We start from the raw sequence: 10,570 nt of genomic DNA on the forward strand, positions 1-10,570 counted from the left end.
AAAGGGGGAATTGTATGGAACAGAGACAGTGAGTTGTTTTGACATTGATAATGTGCAGCTGTGGCCTTGCTTTGACTATGTGCAGCTGAAATCCTGCAGCAAAGAGGTAAATAACTTTGAGGGAGTATGAGAAGAAACCAGGATGAGACAGAAAGAAAGGAGGAATGTGATCTCACCTCTAGAAGGTAAGGAAACAGCATGAACAGTAGAGAGTAGCCTATAGTGAACAGCGCTAAGGAATGTGCTGTATGAACCTTTCAGACCATCCGGAGTCAATTCACAGTCAGTTACAAAAATTGAAGGGCATGTCAAAGGACTTACAGCATGAACTATCGGGAGATTGGTTGCGGAATCTTTTTAAGTTATGGGGAATCACCAGATGGTTGCAGGAGCTTACAATACACGGAGGAATGTTGTTATTGGTAATTGTAGTTGTATTGATGATTATTCCCTGTATGTTGAATTGTATAAGATCTGTGATTCAAAAGCAGTTTAACCTGTATGTTGTTTCTGTTAAAAATAAAGAAAGGGGAATTGTAGAGAGCTTTATGGCAGGTGCTGGAGTCCACGATGCCTGTGAAGGACTTTGAAGGCTAAAAGAAGAAAGAAAGTAAGATAAGGTTGGCTGAACACCTGGAAGACAAATGGGATATGAAGCGAGGCTGGAGCGGATGCACGATGCCATGTCCGCAGCTGGTTGAGAACATGAGACTCACAGAGATAAGAAAGAAGAGAGAAAAAAAAATGCAACAAGTTCAGTGTGTTTGTAACTTAGTAATTAACCAATTATATGTAGCCAAGAAGTGTGTGAACAGTATTGATTAACCAATGATGTTTTTGTATGTTGCGCGTGATCCAAAAACGAGGATATATAAGCGTGGGTTTTAGACTAATAAAGTGTCTTCTGGTCAAATTCAGGGGTCCGTCCCTCAATCTGTTCAAGAAACCAATTTAAAATGGCCGCAGGCTCTTCCATTGGCCCTTTTACAGATTTGGGTTCAACCAAAAGGGGAGACATTAGTTAGTCATTATGAGATATTATATGGAAAACCTTTTGAATCTCCTGAGCCAAATGTAAACATGCATTTAAAAGGGAATCAATATGTATATAACTATCTGCTTTCTCTAGGAAAAACTTTAACTGCGCTTCAGAGTGTGATTGTGTGGAACAGACCACTGTCTTTAGAAAACCTAGTACACGATTTTCAACTGGGAGATTACGTTTATATAAAGACCTGGACTTCTGAACCTCTCCAGGAACATTGGAAAGGACCTTTTCAGGTGTTGCTAACTATATTCACCACCATCAAAATTGCTGAATCGGATGCGTGGGTACATTATACTAGAGTGAAGAAAGCTCCACCAGCATGGAGGATTGTTAAAAGGGATGCTGAAACTTCAAAATTTACCCTGAAATATGTCTTATTTTGGATATCAGTTTGTACTGCTTGTGGAATTAATACTGATTCGGGAATTATTGTTAGTGGGAGCCTGGTTTGAAACAAAAATTGGACAACATGAAGTGTCAAAAGGATATGGAGATGCCGATCTTAGGGAGAGAAAAATTAGAAGTAAAAGACAAACAGAAACAGAACAATTGACATATCTCCCAAGGAAAACTCAGGAAGAAAACTTAATGTTAGGGTTAATCAAAGCGTTTGCCAATTTACAAAATGTGTCACAAATTACAGCTTGTTTACCGATACCAAGGGCAGTGGGTGAGCAAATGCCATGGGGAAATTTTAACTATGAATCTGACTAAATTAGAATATAAGAATGGGACAACGACTTGTAAACAGGAACCTCGGGAAACTTGGGAATTACAAAAGGTTAAAGTTGGGCAAGAATTACCAGTATATTCAACCATTTGGGAATGTAAAGGACGATTTGCAGCAAAATCTGGTTTATATGAAGGTTTAGGAAATAATAAGGGATGGTGTTATTACCCTAAGATGGTTACAACAAACACCAGTGTATGGATATCAGAGACAAAATGTGAAAAGAATAATCAAACTCTACCAGGAAAAGAAATAATTTGGGAATCAGTTTGGTCTATGACCATACTATCCCAATTTCAATATATGGCAAATGCTTCTTGGTGCTTTGCTTGGGAAGGGTAGACTTTTACAATATGACCGTCAGTGGATGATAAAGGAAGTTCATTACAAGAAAAGGAAAGTTGTGTACCCTGGTGGAATTGTAAAAGGATCTGCAACTGTAACACGATAGACTGGGTGATCCAGGAGATTCCCCCTTTAGCAGCCACCCTAAAATATGGATGTCTATGTAGAGGCCTTAAGAATGACCTCCTATTAACTGATGCATATACTATTGCAAGGGAAAAAGATTTAGTTGTAGAATGGCTACAATTCAAAGCCCAGGACACTTGGTTTGGGCAATGAGTGGTGGGACTTGGAGAACCCACTTGATATGAAGAAATTGTACGGAATAGGGACAATACATCAAGTGTAATTATATATTTACCCAAAGAATGTAGGTATAGTAATTAGATCACATAACCATATAGTTTGAAGAAAATAACTAATGGAAGAAGAAGTCTGTCTTTCTTTCTCTAACAAGGGGCCTATTTATAAAGGATAAGAAACATTCCAATGTTATCTAGAGGGAGCGACTATAAGGAACAAGAATGAGAAACAGATGGTCGACAAGGATATATAAGTTAGCTCAGACTGATAAGAACACTGCAAACTTGCAAGACCATCACATTCCAGACAAAGGGTGAGAAGTACACCATGAGGAAGACATACGGCCTTCCTCCCAAAGACCACCGCCCGCGTCCCGAAGACCCCTGCCCACAAATCTTGGAAGAATTTGCGCAAGTGCAAAGGACTGATAAGCTAATTAGCATACGAAGCTAGAGTAGGCGGGTTTAGGTGATGAATATGTATAGGTGTTAATTGAAGATTCATTGTTTTATTGTATAAATATGAGATAGTTCGTCACTTCGGGCATGCACGCCTGTGGTGGAGCGATCCCCCGTGCATATGCAATAAACATACCTACTTTATGACTTTCGAGTTATAGAGTTTAATTCTGTACGTCACACTTACCTTTAGATAGAAAAGTAAACCAAATAACATTAGGCATGCCAACATTATGTCCAATTTGGAAAAATCTCCCTTTCAAGGAACACTTGAAAATTGAAAATTAGAACGTGTGAAAAGGTCAGAAGAGGAAGATAAATAGAAAGAACCTTCAACTGGGATAAAGATAGGCTGTTTTTTGGAATCACTACTAACTCCTTTGTCAACATACAGGAATACAGAATGGATATATCAATTAACAGGACAGGTAGAGATTGGCAAAAGCAACTAGGAAAGGATTTAAAAATTTAAATATACAGTTACAGGCAACATTTAGGATGACTTTACAAAATAAATGGCATTATATATGCTCTTAGTTAAAGAACATGGAGATATCTAAAAGATAGAGTGGACCATTGCTGTATACATATCCCAAATGTGACACGGGATGTGGAATATGATTTAGATTTATTGAAGAAAATAAAAACTGATACCCAAAAACTCCAACAAGATATACAAGAAAATTGGATAGATAAAATTTTCAGCGGACTGGGATGGAATTTGAGTTCATGGGTTAAATCATTGATAAGCACTACATTAGTTTTGTTAATAATCTTTCTGACAATTTTTCTGATTTATTATTGTCTAAAGAAGCAAATAAACAGCAAGACTGCCTTTAATCGGATGCTAATCCAAGCAGTGACCAGACAACAAGATGAAAAATAAGTGATTCTAAGGCTCCCACTAGCACATGATAAGTGAAAATATATTGATAGATAAATTTCAGAAATAGGGATGAAAGTCTTGAAATGATTTTCAAAACTTTCAAAGGGGGGAAATGTTGCAGATTATCTTAAGATTTTACTGAATCTTTCTATATTTTGTGTTTATGTAACAGTTAGTTATAAGAGCATTTTGATTTTAAGGAGTTAATCTACATGATAGAATTATGTTAGCACTTATCAACCAATGACATATGAATTGCTGTGCTGCTTCTTATCCGAGACTGTTACTTGAAGTTCCTATGCTATAGACCATAATAACCTTAGTCCTTATTCTCTAGACCATAACCAGGCACCTATGTTCTATTGTGTATAGGATGAGTTATTGGACAGCTTGGCAAGGCCGATATCCAGCCGTCCAACTTGGCAACAAAACTTACTTTTAAGGTGTCCTGAAGTGAACTACCTTCATTATAATACTAAAAATCACACCCACAGGTCAAGAAGACCCTTGCCCAGGTGAAGACCCTTCCCCTGCACAATTATAGTAACAGAAGAAGGTGACACAGCAGATATTATAATTATATGCAAATTTCTAACCAATCATTGTAACCGGGAGTGTACGACCTTTCAATTTTGTGTATAAATGTAATGGTAAAATCTACTACAGGTGTGCTTGATTTGTGGAGATGCCACTGAGCACCCAGCGCTGCAATAAAGGAGTGCCTGCTTCTTAATACTCCATTGGTGCTAAGAGGTTTTATTCACGATTTCGGTGACAACGAGAGCTGGATAACTGCATTAAAATTCAGAAATACAGGAATGATGAGTCACATTCACAGAAATAAGCCTAGGTCAAATCTGTTGTGTCTCTAAGGATGTCTGATTAATCTTTTTAATTTATGCCTATACACATAGAAAATCAGCTGATGGGAGAGTCCGTTTGTCCTGGTTTCAGCTGGGATTGAGCTGACTTTCATCTTAGTAGCTAGTACAGTGCTGTGTTTTGGCTATGATGTGAGAACAATGTTGGTAACGCACTGGTGGTTTTCGTTGTTTCTGGGTAATGTTTATACTAAATCAAGGATTTTTCAGTTCCTTGGGCCCTGCCAGCAAGAGGGCTGGAGGGGCACAGGAAATTGGGAGCGGACACAGCCAGGACAGGTGACACAAACTAGCCAAAGAGGTATTCCATACCATATGACATTATGCTGAGTATATAAACAGGGAGAAGAAGAAAGAAGGGGAGGACATCCGGCATTATGGCGTTTGTCTTCCCGAGTAACCGTTACACATGATGGAGCCCTGCTTTCCTGGGGATGGCCGAACACCTGCCTGCCCATGGGAAGTGGTGAATGAATTCTTTCCTTTGCTTTGCTTGCATGCACAGCTTTTGCTTTACCTATTAAATTGTTCTTATCTCAACCCCTGAGCTTTATATTCCTTTCCAATTCTTCTCCTCATCCCTCTGGGTGAGGGGGAGTGAGCAAGAGGCTGTGTGGTACTTGGTTGCCGGCCAGGGTTAAACCATGACACTGTTTAAGAACAAAACTGAGAAAAACCTTTATGTAAAAGACAAAGCAGTCATCAAAACTTGTCTATGTAATTATGGGCTATGCACATCTTATATTTACTGAAACAGAGGAAATGGAATACTTTACATGTTTAAAATGTGCTTCAGCCAACAGCCAACATGATTAAAATCTATCCATTTTCATGCCTCTTTACTTTAGCCTTAATTGATGTTTCCACAGTTCAGTAATCTCTGGTATAGAGAAGAGGATAGGAGGCCTCATTACAATCCATTTTTATAGTGTTTCTCTGATTGTTTATCAGAGAATTATCAGGAATTCTTGCTTCTAGGTATAGACTAGCCCGGGATGTTGCAGATGTTGACAATGTTAGGAATGGGGAGAACTGTGCCCCCGTCCCCTTCGGTCTGAATCTGAAGCTCTCAGCATAATCAGATCAGCTTCAGGGGTCTTCCCCCCTTGGGGAATGGTTGTTCTTTTTGGGTGTTTGTTTTTCCAATGTCCCTCTCCTTTACAATAAGCACATTGATTCGGCCCTATAGAACTTTCTAAAACCAATCCAGAATTCCAGCCCCGGCCTCTACCTCTACCCCGGATATTTTCTTGATAACATCTTCAACCTCTTCCATTGCCTCTCAGTGAATTCTCAGCAATCACGGCAGCTAACAAAATTATCCTGCATTTTGTGAACTTTTACTCTTTCTTTTTGTCTGTCTTTTTTTTCTCTACTTCATCTTGATTATTATATACTTTATAGGCTATTTCTATCGATTGAGAGAGAGTCATTCCTCCTACCCCTTCTATTTTCTGTAACTTTTTTCTTATATCTGAAGCCGATTGTCCAATAAACAACATATTAAGCATTCTCCTATTAGTTTCATCTTCAGGATCTAAATCAGTCCACTTTCTAACTGCCTCACACAATCTCTCGTAAAATGCTGAGGGATTCTCATCATTTCCTTATCTAACTTCATATGACTTTGACACATTCTTTGATTTTGGGACCCCAAGTTGTATACCATATAAAATCAGTTGCTGATACTGTTTAATCATTCCCCTCCCAGCACCAGAATTTGGGTCCCATTCTGGATCAGTTTTAGGCATAAATCTGGCAGGATCATCATTAGCATTTCGCCTCTGTTTCTCTTGTTTGGCTTTTTCCAAAATCAATTGCTTTTCTTCTGGAGTAAAATGAGTGTTTAGCAGTGTTTGCATGTCACTCCAGATAGGATTATGATTCAACACAACTGATTCCCTTAACTGACATATTTTATCTGGATTATCTCTATATGATCCCAATGACTGTTTACAATCTAATAAGTCTGAGCTGCTAAATGGGACATGTGCAAACACCGGCAAACCTTCCAACTCCCACTGCCTGCCGGAGTGGTACCTGTATCACTGGGTGCTGAACTCAAGTTCTTCCTGAAAAAAAAATTAAGCTCTGTGTGTATATATATACACAGTAGTTATTACATGCCTTATGATATCTCCTAAAGTAAAAGTAACTGGGAAAACACCTAGTTAGTATACTACTACACTGTTCTGTAGCAGTGATTGTTGGCATATAGTTTGTGAGCGATCATTTAATTGCACACAAATGGTGATAGTAGAAGGCATGGCTATAAAAACTCTAGTAAACTCAAAGTTTAGCTTAGAGCTACCAGTGGTGAAGAGACAATGTTGGGAAAACTTTTACGTATTTCTTCTCTGAATGCAGCAGTGTTCAACTTGAGCCATGTTTGCATAGGAACTTACTTAGGTGACAAGCATGACCTTTGATTAAAATTACTTGTATAAGATGCAGACTTAGAAGTTAAAGGCAGCATATTGTGTTTTGTTTTCTGTGTTAGCTTGCAGGAGCGGACTGGAAATTAGGACCATGCGTGGCAATCAGTTAGCTGAGGGGAATGTGCTCGAGCTTGTAGGTCATGAACCCTGGGAGGACAAGGAGTGTGAATAGACACAACAATTAACATGATGAGTCATGCTGAGAGAGCATAGGGGGGTGGGGGACCTATGGCACCAAGGAGAGGTAACACCTTGCTGTTAATTGATGGTAGTTAGCCACCAATCGGGGATTGCCTAGTATGCAATGCTTAGCTTAAAGAACCAATCTGTTTAAAACGCGCAGCTTCTGAAAGTATATATAAACTCATGCTTCTGTACAATAAATCGACATTTGTTTGCATCAGACAGCGTCCCGTCTCTTCATTCGCCACGTTGGCTGCCAACTGTAGTTACAAATTTCTTCACAACACCGCCACTCATTTTATAACCTTTGCCTCTTTTCAACCTGTCTCAAGTCTCTGCTCTTCTCATGACATGGATTCCTGGTGGTTTTAGTTTTACTATGCAGCCTTCAAGCTTTGTTTTGGGTCTTCTGAGTGTTGAGAGCAAGTGTTTATATGAATGGCAAAGGGGGATTATTTTTATGCTCTCAGGGGCTTTTGTTTCTTCATATTTAATCCAGAAAAACTGCTATTTCTTATGTCTCCTTTTGATTGCTTGCCTTGATTTGCAATATCCGACTTTGGTTCCTGGTCCTAAAGTAAAATTAGTTTGCTTACTGCTGTGTCCCTGGGGTGGGATGGGGTGTGTGTGTCAGTCCAGTTAACTAATAGCTTTCCAGAAAGATTCCAGTGCACGTGAAGTAATTCTGACTTAAGGGAGGAAGTTCTGAATTGACTGAGCAGGAATGGTGTAGCATGTCCTCTAGTTTAGTAGCCTGTCAGCTGGAGGTTTTAGCCCAACTGTCAGTGTCTCACGGCTAGGATAACTGATACTGAGAATTTAATAGGCTTGTTTTGTGCAATTTGGGTCCAAACTAAAGGATATCCTGTGATTTGTTTTGCCTCTTAGCTCTGGGGTTCTGAAATCCCTTTCCTTATAGTCTTAGTAATACCAGTAACTTGCATACTATGATTGCAATAATGCATACAAGAAAATTAGAAATGGATAGTGAAGGATACTGTAGAGGAATGAAGGCAGTGGGTTGATCAGCATTGATAATATGCAGCTGTGACCTTGCTGCCAAGGCAGTGAGTTGATTGACATGGACAATGTGCAGCTGTAGCTTGTTCCTGCTAAATAGTCAAATAGCCCTAAGGATAGGAAGTGGTGGTTGAGTGGTGTGGTCTTGTCTCTGGAGGAAGGTGAAACAGCACAGACAGTAAAATCTGACCAGTGGTAAAAGCCTTTTTATAGCCTACTAGTTTGTTTGTGCTGTGACAGGATTCAACTCAAAAAACTGTTAAGGGTCCATTAGAAGCAAATATTATGTCCAAGTGGAAAAGCTTGTGGATTAACTCTGGGAGATGGTGAAGTAATGCTAGGTTTATGCTTATCTGTTTACATGTTGTGGTGGATTGACCTTGGCTGGATGCCAGGTGTCTACCAAAGCTGCTCTATCACTCACCTCAACTTGACAGGGGGGAAAAAAAATATAGTGAAAAGCTCATGGGTCAGTATAAGGACAGGCAAATCACTTGCTAATTACTGTCATAGGCAAAAAAGACTCAACTTGGGGAAATTAGTTTAACTTACTGCCATTGAAATCACAGTAGAATAATGGGAAATAAACCCAAAACTTAAAAACACCTTCCCCCCCACCCCTTCCTTCTTCCTGGGTTCAACTTCACTCCCAAATTCTCTACTTCCTTCCCCTGAGCAATGCAGGGGAATGGGGGTTGCACTCAGTTCATCACATGTCTCTGCTGCTTCTTTCTCTTCAGGGGGAGGACTCCTCACACTCTTCCCCTGCTCCAGCGTGGGGTTCCACCCACAGAAGACAGTCCTCCATGAACTTCTCCGATGTGGGTCCTTCCCATGGGCTCCAGTTCTTCATTAACTGCTTCAGCGTGGGTCCCCCATGGGGTCACGAGTCCTGCCAGAAAACCTAACTGACATATTTTATCTGGATTGTCTCTATACGATCCCACTGTTTCCAATTTAATAAGTCTGAGCTGCTAAACGGGACATGCGCAAACACTGACAAACCTTCAACTCCCACTGCCTGCCAGAGTGGTACCTGTATAACTGGGTGCTGAGCCTGAGTTCCTCCTGAAATGGGAGAGAAATTTCTCTTCCATTTGAGGAGATTATTCATCAGAGTTGCTACCAGCCTCTTCTCCTCTGATCGGTGTTACCAACAATTGCATATCCTCCAGCTCCTCATTTCCCTTAATATACACCCCTTCCCAATATCACAAGCCAAACAGCACCTCTGAGTCTTCTTTAATCCACTTTCAACCAATCCATAGATACCATTCAGATCACTGTCTAACAATGCACATTTCTTCCTCATTTCATGATTATCATGCAAGGCAAAGAACAAATCAGCATATGGTACTTCATCCCATTTGCCTGCTCTTCTACAGAAAAGCATTAACTGCAATATAGTGATACCAGTGATGCCAGAGGTTTAATGTATAACCTTAGGTTTAATGTATAACTTTAGTATATGTACAACATTATTAAAATTATCAGATTGTAATCGAGAAGTCCTTATAATAGTGTAATTGTTAAGATAGTGATCAAAGCGACCAGGTGTTGTATTGACATGCGGAATCGTACTCTCCAACTCAAGGAGAGTTATAAAGGAGGTATATTTATTGTGGTGCCGGATGCAAGGGGGATCGCGCCTCCTAACTTGCACACTTATGTATTTATACATATTTATACAGAGAAGTTGGTTAGTTCCGCCCAAAGTCTACACCTACTAACTAATTATTGGTTAGTTGCTTTCTCACCTCAATTTAAAAGTACAGTTTATTTTAAATTCACTACGCATGCTCCCTGAGCAGGGGATCCACCCTCTTCAGGGGGGCCATTTGAGTAGGAGGTCCCGATCTCCCACTACCAGTTATTTTACCCTCCTATCCTTGAGTCTTATCTCTTCAGCAGTTTGTTTTCTTTTAGCAGTTAGCATGTCCTTGTCAGAAGGCTCCTTATTTACATTCTTGTTGAGCTCATCTACATCTGTACTAACTGTCCCTTCTTGAAGTTCTGAGTGGGCTGAGCTCCCGACCTTCTTCTATCGAAGACAGTGAGGCTTTTTCTCACATGTTGATGTTTCTGTTTTCTATACAGCTCCTGTCTGCAGCAGAGTTTTAGTTTTTTCACTATATTTTCTCGCATCAATGTGGATGAGATGTATGATCCAATTTGAAAGGAACACCTGGGATGAAAGAGAACAACTAATTGAATCTCATGGAAACCTAGCAGGTTTTTCCAAGAAAACATCATAAGAGGACTAAGATGACCAGGTCAT

This window comes from Falco naumanni, chromosome W (assembly GCF_017639655.2).
Source record: "Falco naumanni isolate bFalNau1 chromosome W, bFalNau1.pat, whole genome shotgun sequence".
Classification (NCBI taxonomy): domain Eukaryota; kingdom Metazoa; phylum Chordata; class Aves; order Falconiformes; family Falconidae; genus Falco; species Falco naumanni.